The following is an 18490-nucleotide window of genomic DNA, read 5'->3' on the forward strand; positions in this document are numbered from 1 at the left end:
ATACTTCCTACTCCTAAATGTAAAAAAACAATAGGACAGTTCAACCATGAATATCTCGGAGTTAATTTTTTTAACTCATTACCAGAAAAAATTAGAAACATGAATGCAAATATAAACGAATTCAAAAGCCACCTTAAAAAGTATTCCGAACAGTTGAACTGAATCATATCAAATATAAACCAATATAACAACACCCCCATACACACAAGCCCTGCTTATTTATGGGAGTACATCAAATACTTATATTATGTAATTAATAACTGTACTATATTGTGTAATGTAATTCGTGGGTCTTTTTTTTACTAATAAAACAAATAAATAAAAAGTCTCATGAACTGAGGTGAGGGTAGGTAAGTACCTGAGGGATGGTTTTTTTCTACCCGATAAGTGGGCTGCTTATCGCTTATAACTAAAAGGGCTGAAATACTATATTTTTTTTTGTCTGTAGGTATTTTTTTGTAAATTTATATATTTTTTTACATTTATTTAAAAAAAAATAAAAGTTTTTATTTTTGTGACTTTATACTATGTTTTTATTGTATATTTTGTTGCTTTGTAATTTTTTTATTTGAGTCCACTCATCAAGGGGGGAATGTAATGGAGTCTGGGAATGGATAGGTGGGATTATCGTCGGGACTCGAACGCCAGAGACATGCTATGCTCGAGTTTGAGTGCATAGGAAGTTTCGAATAGAAGGATTTGGCTAATTCTACCATGTGGGTTTTCAATGGGGGGATTTTCGTGACTGAATTAATTATGCTATTTCGGACAAACCAAGGGCTTTTGGTGTATCTTCTAAGTGTGCCCACTTCTAAGAATTGAAACGTTCCTTTAAATAGCTTTAACCAAATCTGAATAGCCAGGTACTTCCTGCACAACCTGTAGCCTCACAATATACCCTAGTTAGTGATGCCATAGTCTCACTGGCTCCAAACGGTTGGGAGCAGTTGGGACTCTTGTATGGTATCCTCAAGAGAAAAAAATCGGCAGTTGTGTACTATCTGCGGAGCTTGTAGTACAGTACACTTAGATTCTGAGAGGCTGATTTGATTTGACATTTAACATTACAATGAAATCATTCTCTTATTAACTATTTATATTCATAATTTAAAGGTGAAAACGATAATTCACCCTTTGCATACAGTTTTAAGATGGATATAAACACAATATTAAGAAAATTTGCATTTAGAATGGCCAAAGTTTTACAGTTCATTAGACTTAATTAATGTTACTCATTATAGCGTCTATTTTAGCCCGTAAGAAACCACTGTCCGTCATTACACCTACACCTTAATATATTAAACTACAAGAACATAACACAAGCATCTTAAAAAAAAATAACACCGTCAACAAGCACTAACAAGTCAATAATGTTTAAACTTTTGACGGTAATACGCCGATAAACCTCTGAAAGTCGGCACCTGTGACGTCATGACTCGATCAACCAATCACGGACCGTTTATAGCAGGCCGTTTTTTAAACCAATAATTATGAATGAAAATATTAAAATTTCAAATTTTTAGTACGATAATCATAATCAACTAAAATAACAAAATAAACCATTACAAAATGATAACATAGGTTTGAATATTATTCTTGGAAATGAAAGGTTACAACATGTTCGAGTAACGAAATATTTGGGGTTACTCCTAGACTTTAACCTCTCGTGGAACTCACATGTTGAGAATGTATGAAATTCCCCGATAACCGGTGTACTCTATCGACTCCAAGGTGTGCTCCCCACATCTCTACTGCGTGCCACATATTATGCTATGATCCACTCCCACCTGAGTTATCTAGTTAGTATCTGGGCACTATTACCAAAAAGTTCAAAGTTCTGAAATACAATTAATACAAAATAGAGCCGTACGGAATATATATAATATACCATGGAATACACATGTCAAGGATATATACTCACAGACACAATAACTTCCTTTTACGATTCTGCCAAAGTACCTATACCTAACATCACAACTGCCATTCTACAAATAATTGAACACTCCTCACACACTAAACCAGTCTTTAATTCCGAGATACACCAGCACAAAGCACGATCACAAAATCAAATACACTTATCGTCGTCTACTTACACGACTAAATTTGGAATTAACTCCTTACAATACATTGCACAGAAGCAATACAACGAATTACCTAGTAATCTAAAACTTCCGGCAACGAACAAAAAAAATTTGGCAAAAGCTTTTAAAAGCTATTTCCCCAGCAGTTTTATTAATTACTGACACATTCTTTCTTTGGAAATCCAAAATAACTTTTGAGTTTATTTATTTTGTTTTGTCTTTAATCTAATGTTGTCTTTCCCGAAATGAGTTTTGTAAACTCACTGTTAATAATACATTTTAAATTTTTTATCATTTTGGAATGTATAAATAAAATTAAAAAAAACTATAAATTCACTTTTTTAACAGTATCCCTGGTTTGTAAAAATACCCTATTCCACAAAGAATCAGCAATTACAAATGTAAGCATTTGAAAAAGTGGAAACATTATGAATTCTTAAAAAAAATCAAATTATTATATTTCATTTTATAAACACCGTGGTTGATATGCCTCCCTTATTTCTTATATCAAACGTATGAAACCGAGTCGATAAGTTCAATATTGACAATAAGCTCGGGCAGAGCTTTGGAGAGGTAACGAGTCTTGGATGCTGGATCTAGAAACTTTCTGTCTTTCTGTGTCTTTCTGTCGCCTCTACAATGGGCATAAAACACTCTTCTCCTTTGTTCAGATTTATAATGACACTGTTGTCTGCGAGACACAATCCAACAAATCAAACAGACCGCGAAACAAAGGTAAATAAAAATACGGCTAAACAATAGCAGCCACACTTATTCATTGAAGGGGTTAGTTAGGTTCAGTTCTATGCTTTGGATTCGTTGGAAGATGAGATTAAGTATCTAATAGTATATGTGTTTTTATTAGTTAAATACGTTTGGCAGTATTTAATTACATTTACTGCTATCATAAGTTATTAATTTGAATTATATTTTAATTAAACTATCGTCATTTATCCCTTCAGTAACGATGCAAATACGCTAAACGCGGGACTAATATTTGTATACGGTTAACATTTGACGGGTTCTTGTGTTCAACAGCCTAGCTGTAGGATAATTTGCCGACTTCTGAGTTTTCTTTTGAAAGAGAGCCTCCGCACAGTATCCCACAGAATTTATGAAAAAATCACGAAATTTAAATGACTTCCTCAAGGTCTTCTAAAATAAATAAATATTCTTATAAAAACTATTTTTAAACTAAAATATCACAGAAATGTCACAATTTAGAAACATTTACCATTTGTAAAATTATTACGGACTTAGCCCTCGTATAAAGGGTAAACGGAATATATTTGCAATGAAGAAATTTTAAATCGTACTATTGTAACACAAAATACAATGGAAATCCGCTACCACAATGCGTAAGATTCAGCAATGCAGTCAAAATAGTCGAAGAAAGTAAACTTTGTGATGAAAAAAAAAACTTTGTTTATTGTTTCATTGGTTTAAAACAAAGTTTTTTTTCTATTATGGTAAAAATAGTTTTAATTTTTTTGTGATAAACTAATTTCTATACTCTTGGTTTTTCATGAATGGCACAAAGGATAACAAATTATTCATAATTACTCGCCTGAAATATCCATACAAATTGAAAATATCTTCAAATTAAAAATAAATGCCGAAATTTATCTCGCACTCGGAAGATATTTTCAATTCGTATGGATATTTTAGGCGAGTAATTATTGCTTATAATAATTTAGTAAAAAAAGTGTTTAAAAGTAAGTAGTATATTATCATTTATTTAAGTTGTGCTACATACCTAGTTATTTTCGAAATATCATTAACGATTATGTTCTTTTATTTTATTTATACAAGGTGTCTAGGGGTAAAATGCACTAACTTCGGGAGTTTATTCTAGATCATCGTACAAGTAAAAAATACAAATAACTTTTTCAAATTTCAACTTTTTATTGTTGTTTTCTATCTTAGAAAGCTACCCTAATTTTTTTGTATGGAAAATAACATTGGTACTTATACCGAGAAAAGTCAACTCACCAGAGATAAAATGGGAAAATAATTAAGCGACTCAAGATATTTTCATATCAGAGGGTTCGGCTCGGTAGAACTCCTAACTGGACCTATAAATCCTACTGATCCCTCAATATAAATATTTAAAAAATCTTTCGTAATCCTACATGTTTTTAAAATGACAGATTTTTGCATTTTTGTATATAAATTCTTTAACTGATCTAATACGCCTACATTTTGAATGAGAGAGCTAGGTATAGTAGCCGAAATAACAAATGGTAATATTTTTATAGTCTGAGAATGCCAAATTCTTTTAATCTCATAATTGCTACATTATTTTATGAACATTTTTATTTATAGGTTGCTAATATTTCACAAACTTCTCAAACAGAAACACCTTTTTCGATATTCGAGAATAATACATCGTTTTCCACCCACAAAAACTTCATAATATCCCAATAAGTAGGAAAAATGTTGAATTTAAACTGTTTTGGTTCACCAAACATAGAACATGACAAATATGTTGGTGTTAAGATTTTATTAGTAAATAAGTGTGGCATCAAGGAATCGATGCGCGGCAGTTATTTTGAGTTTCATGGGCTTCGCTCCTAAGACGTTTTAAGACTGTTTGTTTTAATAGAACTCACTAGAATGTGTTTCAAGAATTGGTGAAAACGTGAAATCATTAATAATAAAAAATAAAAAAATTACGCTTTTCCCAGAGCTATAATAACATTTATATTGTAAATTTAAGATTTACCGCGCCACCTGAAGATGTCATCGCAGGTCAAATTTTATAAACATTAAGGTATTTTGAAAATCAAAAATTTAAAAATTCACTTCATAAATGGTTTAATAACCATAAAAAATGGTTCCATAATTTATGGTATAATAAAAGGCAGGGGTAAAAATGGAGTAAGTAAATGATTCGATCACACAAACAGAACCAATGAGTGATTAAGGCTGGCCGCAAACATACGTTTTCCGTATTCGATTTACGAATTCGTTTTCCGTATTCGGAATTCCGTGAGACTAGCGCAAACGTTCGTTTTTCTTCATTCGGAATGTATAAACGTCAGAACCAGTGTTGCCAACAAGGGCGATATATCGCCATTTAGGCTACTCAGAGCGAGAAGAATCGGCGCCGAAAAAATCTAAAAGGCGACTGGTCGCCAATTAAGCTACTTCAAAAACATCAATTTTAAACATGTCCCGAAATTCTCTAGCCACCCCCCCCCCCCCCCATTTTATTTTCACGTAAAAACATCAATTTTAAACATGTCCCACCTAACAGCAAATTCGGCTACTTTACGCTACCTTATGTATGAGAAACGGCGATATTAGGTCAAGATCCGTTGGCAACACTGAATTACGAACGGAAAGTTCCGTACGTTTGCGTCGGCACAAACAAACTGTATGCAATAGCTGCGTTCCACATGACGTCATTAGGTTTTTTCCATTCGTTTTCTCCGAACGCGCCGGCTGGCATTCGGAACGTGCGTAAGGAATTTGTTCCGTTCGGAACTAAAACGAACGTGTGCGGCAGTTAATGTATTTTCTACTGATTCCGTGCATTCGGATGTCCGAATACGGAAAACGAATTCGGAAATCGAATACGAAAAACGTATGTATGCGGCCAGCCTTAGTATAAAATGTAAATATTGTAGGTTCTTTTTTTTCTGAAAATGCTTGGAAGCAAAAAAAGCCGGACTTCAATGATTAATCTTCTTCGTTCGAGAGGGGTCCACCAAGTAAAGATTACGTCTCCACTCCCACAGCCTCCATCTCGGCTCAATAAACTTTTATCGCACTCTCTTTCATAGCAGATTTCATTATTACACAAATGTTTTACTACATTCATCTGTCTTTTGTGGTCAACCATAGCTCCTTGTAGATCTAGTCATGGATGTTTGATGCTCTGGTTGGAATATTATTCTCTAAAAACCAAAAAACTACCCACATACACTTTTTTTTACCAACGAATTTCATTCCGTTGACACATTTTATCAATGGGGTTGAGAATATATATATATGTAATGCCTTCAGAAGGCGAAACAGCTGTAACGCGGGGTAGAGTGTTATTTTTCAATTAGAAACATCGTTGTGAAATTAGTTCGTTATGATTGCTTCTTTTTTATAATTTTTTTTTGATATTTACATAAAATTCACACCACGCAGAAAATGCTAGAATATTAGCATTCTTCTTCGGAAGCATCCGCTTCTCCACACAAGCATTGCTTAAAAGAGAAGCATAGTTTTGTAATTGAATTGTGCCAGTTATCAAATTCGACAGAAAAGTAAGTTAGCAATAAACCCGGTTTCTCCTGTAGAGTTGCTTTCACCATCATTGACTGCCAATGTGACGCTTTCCCTATGGAATTAGTAGAAAAAGACGCTCAGCTTCGTGGCAACGAAATACACATGAATGATACGAGTGACATTGACATTGCCCTAATAATGGCAAACTTCTGATAGGATACGCCGTTCTTGTGAAAAATCACTCTTACAAAGAATGTTGGGACGTAAAATGAAGAAAAAAATCTGTTCATTTATTCGTATTGGAAGTAGTATTTTATGCGGATTTTGATATTTTGACAGTAATTGTACCCAATTCTAAATCATAAAAATTGGAGTTCTTCAAATAAAATAAAATATTTGGCTCCATCCACGGTATCAAATACCCCAGGACACAGCCTCGGGGCAGTTAATTGGACTTGTCCAGCCCTGCCTTTGCCGGCCGGACAATCCGGGCAATCCACGGGCAATCCGGCGGGCCGGCAATAAAAGGCGTGTCGTAACACGGTCAACGGGGTCATTTAATCACGAGGAGGAATGTAAGGAGTGCGGACTGAGCCCTGCTTCGGGCCTGCTTTATTGGATGGGCTAGGGAGGGGACAAACCACGAATCAGTATTTGCACGTTGTTTTTCAATCGTCATAAATCCAATAAAAAAATATATATTTTTTAAAAATTATTATTATTTAAACAATTTCTTCTTCTACTGATGCCTTCTCCTATCGGAGGTTGACTATTATCGAGGTAGACTTTACCATGCAAAATATGTATCTTTGTCTACCATACGTAACACTTTTATATTTTAATAAATATATCTGCAAAATGAAATTGTTTGAAAAATCTTTACCCATAAATAAATAAAAATTATAAATTTTCTGTTGGCGTTTAATCTATTTTTCGAGAGGGTCGAATATATCTAATCTCACTTTGCATTTTTATATGAGAAACAAAAATCGAATATCGCCGATATTTCCACAAATAATAAAAAGTGAACAGTTTTTTTTTCATTTTAAGTTACACTATTCTTTGAAAGAGTGATTTTTCATAAGAACAGCGCTATCATATCATCGGTTTGTCATTATCAGGGCATTGTCAATGTCACTCATACCATTCATGTGGATTTCATAACTATGAAGTTCAGTGTCATCTTCTTTTACGACTTCCATCATCTTCGCCTCGATTATATCAACAGGGTAATCTTATATTTTTGCAACCCATGGGTAATCCACAACACAACAAAGATATTGGATTATTCTTCTTTTTATATCTAAGAGTCGAGTAGTAGACACAATTTCACAATAATTGGTCATCCGATGATGAGTTTGTAGCTGCCTACCTTATCTGTCCATTATAATCTGTATTAGATTATAATGCGACATCCACATTAGGTAGGTAAAATTTTAAAATTATCATAATTAAAAAATATGAAACATGTCTGTCCAATTTGATCAATATGATCAATTTATAATTATTATATTTTTTTCTTTAATCTCGATTAAGAAAAATGCCGAATAAAGCATTCCATCCCTAATTTTGGTGTCCATCTTCAATCTAAGTTCCCCGAACACGTGTGCCTCCCCGTGTAGACTTAATAAAGGAATAGCACGTCTCCTCCGTGCTCATATGGCCGCTTGGTAGCCTGCTAGCTTGATGTATTACATACAAACCCAGGGGGTAAGAATAATGCTCCACACCATCACCCACCACCCACACTTTGAGTCTTACCCAGAACAAATACATCTCCATTCTTACACAAATCTTTATGCCGCCCTATTGAGATGAACCTTCCCTTTACACTTACGTTTGAAAACACCTAATTTTTCGAAATTGTGATGTTGGTATAATACATTTTTCAGATTTATCAATGATGAAAATAACGATTTATAAATGATCAAAATATATTTAATCAGTGTAACTTTTGGCTTTTTCAGGCTGATAAACTAGCTGAACTTGTGATTTAGTGTATATTGAACTGCTATGCTGAATTGAATTTTCGACAATTAACTAGGTTTTAAAAACGGCCAGTTCGTACAAAATTTTAACATTTCTCGCACCCAGTAGGCGCTTTTGTCTGAATTTTATTTTTTCGTGCTTAGGTACATCGTTTATCAATGTTTTATATCATACATTATTATTTTACATCGTGTATAAATGTATTATATGTAGACTAAGTTTAGTGCTTACCTATTTATCGTGAGTAAGGGATAATGTACATCATATTGAAGTATTTCGTAATATTTTTGTAATGAAACGTAATTTTTCACATTTATATAATGTTTCTATTGAACTCTTAATTCGTTGTACGCATCAAGAGATTTTTTTTGTAAAAGTGCAGAATCGTGTTTCTATTAGTTATATACATCTTTGAATGAAAACTCCGCATTGCGATAGAGACCCGTTCCAAGTGTAGCGGCAGCTACTAGTAGGTTCTAGAACTTTAATACATATAACGCGCATCACATTGGAACCTACGAGTAAAACGGCGAATGTACGCTGCATCTACCTATCTAGAATAATAGCGCAAGTGGCGATCAACAGCAACAGCAATCATCAGCCAACCAGGTACACCGTACCTTTGGCTTATTCAAACTGGAGTACCAGGAAGAGCCATGGTTTTCACCAGTGATGGACACCACCTGCAAGTCCGGTCTCTACCGACGCGGTGTCGACAGACCGACTTCATCACCATGATCATGGACCGCGGATTCATATCCCGCCGTGATGAGACCTACATGCATCCCGTCGTGATGCACATCAACTACCATGAGGACATCGTCAGCAACAACTCTGACTACTGTACTCGTGACTCTGTAAATCGACTAGCACAATAAAGCCGCTGCTAGGATTAAGACACATCTTTCGTTCGTTTCCCTACCAGATGCCCAAACAACAAATTACCAAAAACGGTATCAGTTTTTTTATAATTTTTTTTTTTCCAATTTTAAAATTGGTAATCTTCGGAATTCTAAAAGAACACGGAGAAAACTCGCTGAAATAAAAGAATGCTAATAAAAAATATTATATATATATCTCTAGAAATTATTTGTATTTCTGTAAAAAACGGGACTGCAAGCCTTTAACGAATGAATTGACAGATTTCTTAGTAAACTATAAGCAAAACACGAATGTGTTATGGCGATGTCGGAACACGTGTTCATACAGCTGCGTTTATCCTGTAATTATATAATAACGAAAACACTTGTTCCGATATATTAGGCAGTAATAAAAATTTACTAGAAAATGGCCTGCTATCACCTTTTTAACACGATTTTAACATATCAGCAAAACTAATTTTTCTTCGTGACCCTTTCGATTTCGAAAAAGGATTTTCGGGGGCAATGTTACCCTATAACATATCGTTTCCTAAAATTAAAACTTACCAACATTCTACATTGTCCTCGGAAATTTGAAAAACTGACATTTGCCCTTTTAGAAGCAAGCCACGGATTGTTTAGGCTGGCCGCATACATACGTTTTCCGTATTCGATTTCCGAATTCGTTTTCCGTATTCGGAATTCCGTGAGATAAGCGCAAACGTTCGTTTTTCTTCATTCGGAATGTATAAACGTCAGTACCAGTGTTGCCAACAAGGGCGATATATCGCCATTCAGGCTACTCAGAGCGAGAATCTAAGTGAAGTAGCTTAAAAGGCGACTGGTCGCCAATTAAGCTACTTCAAAAACATCAATTTTAAACATGTGCCGAAATTCTCTAGCCACCCCCCTCCCCCATGAAATTTATTTTTCTGGGGACAAATTTTATATTTTCTTGAAATTCTCTAGCCACCCTCCCCATGATTTTTTTTTATTTTCTGGGGACAAATTTTATTTTTTTGAAATTCTCTAGCCACCCCCCCCCCCACGAAATTTTTATTTTCACGTAAAAACATCAATTTTAAACATGTCCCACCTAACAGCAAATTCGGCTACTTTACGCTACCTTATGTATGAGAAACGGCGATATTAGGTCAAGATCCGTTGGCAACACTGAATTACGAACGGAAATTTCCGTACGTTTGCGTCGGCACAAACAAACTGTATGCAATAGCTGCGTTCCACATGACGTCATTAGGTTTTTTCCATTCTGTTTCTCCGAACGCGCCGGCTCGCATTCCGAACGTGCGTAAGGAATTTGTTCCGTTCGGAACTAAAACGAACGTGTGCGGCAGTCAATGTATTTTCTACTGATTCCGTGCATTCGGATGTCCGAATACGGAAAACAAATTCGGAAATCGAATACGAAAAACGTATGTATGCGGCCAGCCTTATAATAGATATAAAAAAATAACAACCAAAAACATCTAAATAAAAACATTAAAAAAAAAAACAGATTTATCAAACTCTTTTAAATTTATTTATAAAATACAACGTGTCCAGAGGTAAAGAGAATTAACTTCGGGAGGTGACTCTAAAAAAATTTGTGGTAAAATTTGAATTGATTGAAAATATTTTTAATTTGGAAAAAACAATGGAATTTCGAAAATAATATTAGTTAAAAGTTTTTTTCTACCATCATGACTACCAGACACTAAAAAACACTAAAAAGGCGATGCCATACGTAGTAATGCAAAATCATGTGTTTTTGGTTTGAAAATTTGGTCGCCTAGAAATGTTTCAGATGTTTTAATTAAATACTGCGAGTAGAATACATTTTGGCCTTTGAAATAATCGAGTATTTTTTAGATAAGTCTTTTTATAAGCCCAGAAAAAAATAATTTAAAGGCCTATGAAAACTTCTTTAAAGTTCAAAATCTCCTACTTACGAACCCATTTTCGGTTATGATTTTATTTTATAATGTGGAAAATTAAGTTATTTATAAAACGATCGAAAAAAAGTTAAAAATTTATGCCTGAACATCCACAAAATAAAATAGAAGGCACTTTTTGGTCATGTTTTTTTCTTGCATACATCAAAACAGGCGGATGGTGTTAAACGGGAATTTAAACCTTATCGCCATCTACGTAAGGGTTGTTATTTATAGCGGCTCAATTTAAAATATTACACGACGTAGTGCATCGCCTAATGGCATCCGATGTGGAGTTCAAGTGCCATCAACTACTTAGGTATGAGAAATCCGTGAAACGCAATAATTATTATGAGTTGGTTACAAGGAGAAAAATTAGTAAATGAGTAAAAATTTTAATTCAGTTAAAATCGAGATTACAGGCAGTTTCCTGATTAATTTTAGTAATTTACGTCACACAACACGTTTCGGAACACGTGTTCATGCACCTGCATTGATAATATATAATGACGAAATGTTCCGACATCGTGAAATCGTGATAATACATTCATATTTTACTTAAACTTTATCAGGAAACCTATTGATTCATTCGTTAAGGGCCAGCAATCCCATTTTTAACCGGATCACGAATAATTTTAAGCGTTCTTAATAAATCAGCAACACTCATTTTGGTCCGTGTAGCTAGTTGAGAAGGTATAATAATTATGTTAGAATTATTAAAAACGAAAAACAAGTATTTTGCTCAGGGTCATCTCACATCTCTTTACAAAATGAAGTCCAACTCACCGTAATCAAGTAATCCTGATGTTCTTTTGGTCATTTTTCCGGAATAGTTGTTCGGCTCTCAGAGGCTTTGTGCCAGTCTTCTGTGCCCCACTACAATGCACAACAACTTCTAACTTATTTTCCTTCCTTCATAGTGTTGAGGAATTCTTCTCTCCTTCTTCTTTCTCCCTTCACACCGCGTTCATTGGCGGTATTTTTCTATTTAGTACTTTTTCCTTTCTATTTATTTCTCTCCGGTTAAGTTTCGCCATTTGGCGCTTTTGTGCGCCGCGTAGAGATGGCACCGCTGTTCGGTTTCCCGCCTTTTGTTGGACGTCTTATCCCTTTTCTGCGTACCGAAGGCAGCCACATAACTGTTTTGAGAAAAAATAACCATGCAATAATTAATATGGAGATACACACATACATTATCTAGATACATTATTATTTATTAAGAACGTTGATGAATTAAGTCAAAATTGATCATAATATATTGTAAAAAAACACTGCATAGCTACACACACAAGGATGACCCATTTGTCCCGGAGCCATTAGAAATCAATAACACAATATTAATACAATTACAAGATCTAAAATTGGGGTTTCACACGCCACCGAGCCGAGCCACGCCGAGCCACGCAGAGCCACATCATGCCAGATTGTTTTGTTTTGCATGTAAATAACTTTTTTTAAATATTAATTTAACAAAGGTTTACTTAAAGTTAATAAGTAAAAATAAAACATGTAAATAAATCAGTTTTTTTAAATACTGTTCATTAAAAGTTAATTTAAAACTAAGTAGATTTTTTAAAAATATTTTTTCAAAATAATAGGAACTCTAACTGTGTTTTTACAAATATATCATAAAGATTAATTTCAAATTAAGTACTAAAAAATAACACAGGTAAATAAACAAGTTTTTCAGCAAATACCGCCCACACACAGCGGAGTCGGCGATCCATTGGCTCGGGATTTGCCACACATACGACCGAGCCGAGCCACGGCACTGTGATCCTACCGAGACATGCCGAAACATCTGATTTTCCATACAAACGAGTAATTTTAGCTCGGCGCGGTTCATTATTTAATGTTCACAGCAAAATTAATATTCTTCAAGATAAAATAGGACAATACCATACTAGTGTTAAATATTTAAGAAATATATTTGTACAGCGCCCTTGAGGTGATTTCTCACGAAAACGGCGCTATATAAATTAGCCAAATATTATTATTACTATCCAAATTGAAAGTCTCTATTCCAAAGAAATAATCAAGCATAATTTCAATTTATTTCTAGATTTGAATATAAAGCGTGGTGTTTTCTCTTTCTAATACCGTTTATTTCATATTTCTAACCATTACATTAAGAGAGACAGCGATTTCTATGTGATCATATGAGCTGTTTCCAAAAGCGAACAAATTAGCCTGATAATCTAGAACTTAATTTGCCACAAAATGAGAAAAGTGAGTATATCAGATTTATTAAAAATCTCTTCAAATTATTCTAAAACCAGTTATAAACTGGATTGCAGGCCATGTAAATTCCTCACGTATCTGAATTTGCCTTGATAATATACATATAATGACTAAATGCGAAAATATTATGATTTTTATGAACACATGTTCCGTCGTCGTGATGATTCATTCCTCTATTGCTAAAAGCTTAACAGGAAAGAATAAATTCATTCGTTAAGGGCCTGCAATCCCGTTTTTAACCGGATTATAAATAATTTGAAGAGATTCTTGATAATTAATAAATTACCAATATTCATTTTTCTCCGTGTACCTACAATAAAACCATATTTTTTCCCCCTAAATTTTCAATATAGTCCAGATACTTTATTTTTTCACCTTTAATTTTCATTATAGGCCAGATACTTAATTTTTTTACCTTAAATTTTCATTATAGGCCAGATACCTAATTTTTTTACCTTAAATTTTCATTATAGCTCAGGTACTTTATTTTTCACCTTAATTTTTCATTATAGGCCAGATACTTTATTTTTGAAGTGAAACTTCTTTACCCGCGTCATGCAATTTCGAGTACCGGAGTAAAACCAACTCATGACCGAAACGAAAATGCGGGACCGATTAAAGTTCATTTGATCTAGTCAAAGTTTTGAAGTAAAATATAAATGCTTCTTAGCTCATCTCGACAACTGGCGTTGGTGGTGTAATGGTCAGCGTAGTTGCTTTCCAAGCAGTTGATCCGAGTTCGATTCTCGGCCATCGCACATAATTTTTTTGTTTTTAACGCCTTTTTTTTTTTCAATGGTTGACCATAATATCAATCCACTAAGTAATATTTTAGGCCTGTAGCATACTTGAAAAGTTAAAGAATGATATAAAATTTTTTATGATGTTAACGATAAAAAAATAAAAAAAAACATAAAATTACCATAAAAAATGGGCCAACGGCACGCGGTGTTCCCAAGCGGTCACCCATCCAAGTACTGACCGCGACCAATGTTGCTTAACTTCGGTGATCGGACGAGAACCGGTGTGTTCAACATGGTATGGTCGTTGGCAAACGCTAAACAATATTAATTTCTATTCTACCTGCCAATAAATATATGAAAATTAGTATAAAAAAGCCCTAATAATACTGAAAACATTAGCAAGGTGTGTGCGACGTTGATAAAAATAATCATTACATACGCGCTTGAAAAAGATCGTAATTACATCCATAACTTTGCAGGAATTTTTTTTTTCAATGGTTGACCATAATATCAATCCACTAAGTAATATTTTAGGCCTGTAGCATACTTGAAAAGTTAAAGAATTTTATGATATTATTAATGATAGTAACGATAAAAAAATAAAAAAAAACATGAAATTACCATAAAAAATGGGCCAACGGCACGCGGTGTTCCCAAGCGGTCACCCATCCAAGTACTGACCGCGCCCAATGTTGCTTAACTTCGGTGATCGGACGAGAACCGGTGTGTTCAACATGGTATGGTCGTTGGCAAACGCTAAACAATATTAATTTCTACTCTACCTGCCAATAAATATATGAAAATTAGTATAAAAAAGCCCTAATAATACTGAAAACATTAGCAAGGTGTGTGCGACGTTGATAAAAATAATCATTACATACGCGCTTGAAAAAGATCGTAATTACATCCATAACTTTGCAGGAATTTTTTTTTTCAATGGTTGACCATAATATCAATCCACTAAGTAATATTTTAGGCCTGTAGCATACTTGAAAAGTTAAAGAATTTTATGATATTATTAATGATAGTAACGATAAAAAAATAAAAAAAAACATGAAATTACCATAAAAAATGGGCCAACGGCACGCGGTGTTCCCAAGCGGTCACCCATCCAAGTACTGACCGCGCCCAATGTTGCTTAACTTCGGTGATCGGACGAGAACCGGTGTGTTCAACATGGTATGGTCGTTGGCAAACGCTAAACAATATTAATTTCTACTCTACCTGCCAATAAATATATGAAAATTAGTATAAAAAAGCCCTAATAATAAGAGAGAAGAATACTAGAAGTTTCACTTCTGTCTTGCGTAGGCTTGACACACCCACTTTTTTTCTCCTTAAATTTTCATTATAGGCCAGATACTTTATTTTTTCTCCTTAAATTTTCATTATAGGCCAGATACTTTATTTTTTCTCCTTAAATTTTCATTATAGCCCAGATACTTTATTTTTCTACGCGGAGAAAACTGAGTAATGCTGATTTATTGAAAATCTCTTCAAATTATTATAAAGTGTTGGCAAATTCGTAATAATATCAGAGTACGTGCACATCCACATGCGGTGGTCTTAATAAAACATATATCAGGACGAAATTCAAACATATTAGGACTTTTATGAACACGTTTTCGGACATCAATCATCGTGATAAAACTTTCGAATTTTATTTAAATTTTTTTGGTCATCTATCAATGTCTATCAATTCATTCGTTAATAGATTAAAATCCCGTTTTTAATAGGAATACGAATAATTTGAAGAGATTTTTAATAAATTAGCAACGTTTTTTTATCAGGAAATTTTCTCCGAATAGGCTTATAAAAAAAAAAAGATCGATTATGTCAAAGGTCAGAATTTGCTCTATTCGTAGTATTTAATTGAAGCATTTATAATATGTCTAAGTGATCAAAATTTGAAACCAAAACACATGATTTTGCATTACTGAATATTACTGAATGGTAGAATTGCATAATATTCATAATACGGTAAGTAGGTATCTATTAGGTACATTGTATGTAACGTCCCCCGCCGCCGTCACAAGGCACGGGATGCGCATAGCCCGGGGCGCTGAAAATTTGGCTTCAGAACAAAGCGATATTTGCTAATAAAACCTTTGTAGTATAACACCAACCCACAGATAGCTCTGCGCTTCCAAATGTAGCGTAGGTACAGTGAGGGAGAGGATTTTATTTTCCTGGAAAACATTTCAATTAATTATTAGATATACCTACATGACAGAAATATGTTTATTAATCCATTTATTTAATCTATTTGTATTTGTTTTTATAAGAATACAGATTGTGGTCTTGTCTGTTATAATTGTAGGACATAAAAAACATATCGATATTTTGATCAACTACGTGATTCTTTCCACGGGTGAGTTCATGAACAAATTGGTGCGGCTTGCTCTATAGCAGAGGTTCCCAAAGTGGTTTATATGGACCCCAGGGGTCGATTTCGACATGCTGGGGGTCTATGTCAGCGAGAAAAAAATCTGGGGGTCCACGAGATGCAAATGGGGGTACATACGAGAGGAACCCCATTTACCTCAAGTCAACATTTAGGAGTTCCGTAAAATGACATAATAGACCTAACACAAATATAATAGACTGAGAAATTACTTATTTGATATTTGTATTTGTATATTTCATAAAATTGTTAATTGAGGTATATAAATAGGGTCTACGTTCCTTTTCTCGTCAGAATTAATATATTCAAGCAAAACATTGCACATTGGAAGCCGCGAATTTTCCTAGTTCCCCAACTTGTTTTTGAAAAACATTCAGGGTAATAATGACGTTCAACATTTAAATGCACTTCACACAGAATTCAAAACCAAGTTTGAGGACATTTTGACTATGGAAATGCAACGTTGAAGAATAAGATATCATGTGACAAGAAGAACTGACCGGAATAAGCACTGACAAAGAACTTAAGGGGCAGTTCTGTAGGGCTAGCTACAGAAAGAAATTCCCGTTGCTAATCCTTCTTCATTTTCATTTGATGTAATACCTCACAAGGGTGCCCCTGTCTGCACAATGTAAAAACAGAGCAATTATACCGCCACCCGGTTGTTGGGCAGGCAAGGGAAGGGAATATTTTTACCATAAAAATAAATGATTATCATATGGGACGTTAACAGTTTTAGGAAAATTCAATATTCGGCAGTGGTCTACGGGGTAAAATAGTTTGGGAACCTCTGCTCTATAGTAAAGGAGGTTGTGTGAGTAACCGTCTGGAGCCAGTGAGCCAGCCATCCTCAATGTGGTATATTGTGGGGAAAGTATTCACATCTGGTCAAAAAACATAGCTAAAGTCATTTGAAGCAGCGTATCAATCCTTAGTGGTGATCTTTTACCAGGGCGATACTGAGAGAGTTTTCCACTCTGGAACTTGCCGCAAATATTATATATTTTTATTTTATGTGAATAAATTGTGAAATAACAAATTAAATTTTCTTCAACCCGTGACATCCGGATTGGTAGTGAAAGGTTGTAAAACTTAACAACGGAGGCCGACATAAACTAAACTGAATAATCGACTATTTTTTATCAAGGGATATAACATAGGTTTATCTAGTAGATATGCTGTATCTATTATATATATTTTTATTTATTTATTAAACGCCCGTAGTGCTTTTACAGACATAATACAGATAGAATAACGCAGAAATTTAGTACCTAAGTACATATAATAAATATCATTAGATACAATAAATCAACCAGCTACATTTTGCACATCCAGAGTCTTAACTCTGTTTGGTTTGTAATGGTTTACATTTCATCAAATGAATCAGTTCTATTTGAAGTCATAAAATGTAATGAACTTATATGTAAACATTGTTGAGCTAAATATATCTACAACATCTGAGTATATGTTTACTATCAAATACATTATATGCTACAAATAATTTGGATTTTTTAATTATTTTCGTGGCAACATCGTCGATAATTTTGTCAGCCAGAGGTAATTTTTTTTGAAATATATTTTGAACTGAAAATGTAAAATTTTGACATTTCGCTGTCCTAGTTCTTGTATGTTCAATAAGCCTTTTTTAGCAAAACTGAGTTATGAATGCCATTGTGTTCATTAGCCTATTACGCATTAATGTAGCTAAAAAAAACCAAATTTTTCGGTTTTTAACTGCTATTTTCAGCATTTCTCGAGTGCCAATATCCACTCACGGAACAATTTGTTAGTTCTTGTATGTTCAATATTCTGTATATTGAACGTTCAAACACTCAAAGTTATGCATAGAATAGTTTTAAAAAAGTTCATACATATTTGTTCAACGTTCTGCCTATTCGTGCCGCAATTTGAGTTCTTGCATGTTCAATATTCACTTTCAACCAATCAGGAGTCGGCTTGTTACGGCTTTAGGATTGTTAGCGGTCATCTTGGTTTTTTATTGTTTTCGAACTGCTAT

At 34.1% G+C, this 18490-nt stretch overlaps 3 non-coding genes across 3 annotated transcripts; all 3 read right to left on the minus strand.

Annotated features, from left to right (window-relative positions):
* Positions 1 to 14259: 14259 nt before the first annotated feature.
* Positions 14260 to 14378, minus strand: LOC149418540 (5S ribosomal RNA). Its single transcript, XR_016303043.1, has one exon. It is a non-coding gene; the product is annotated as a 5S ribosomal RNA (ribosomal RNA).
* Positions 14379 to 14701: 323 nt separating this feature from the next.
* On the minus strand, positions 14702 to 14820 carry LOC149418541 (5S ribosomal RNA). The gene has a single exon (XR_016303089.1). It is a non-coding gene; the product is annotated as a 5S ribosomal RNA (ribosomal RNA).
* A 323-nt stretch (positions 14821 to 15143) lies between these two features.
* Positions 15144 to 15262, minus strand: LOC149418542 (5S ribosomal RNA). Its single transcript, XR_016303090.1, has one exon. It is a non-coding gene; the product is annotated as a 5S ribosomal RNA (ribosomal RNA).
* Positions 15263 to 18490: the final 3228 nt, after the last annotated feature.

Source organism: Hesperophylax consimilis, chromosome 13 (genome assembly GCF_061612785.1).
Source record: "Hesperophylax consimilis isolate HC1 chromosome 13, BYU_Hcon_1.0, whole genome shotgun sequence".
Classification (NCBI taxonomy): Eukaryota; Metazoa; Arthropoda; class Insecta; order Trichoptera; family Limnephilidae; genus Hesperophylax; species Hesperophylax consimilis.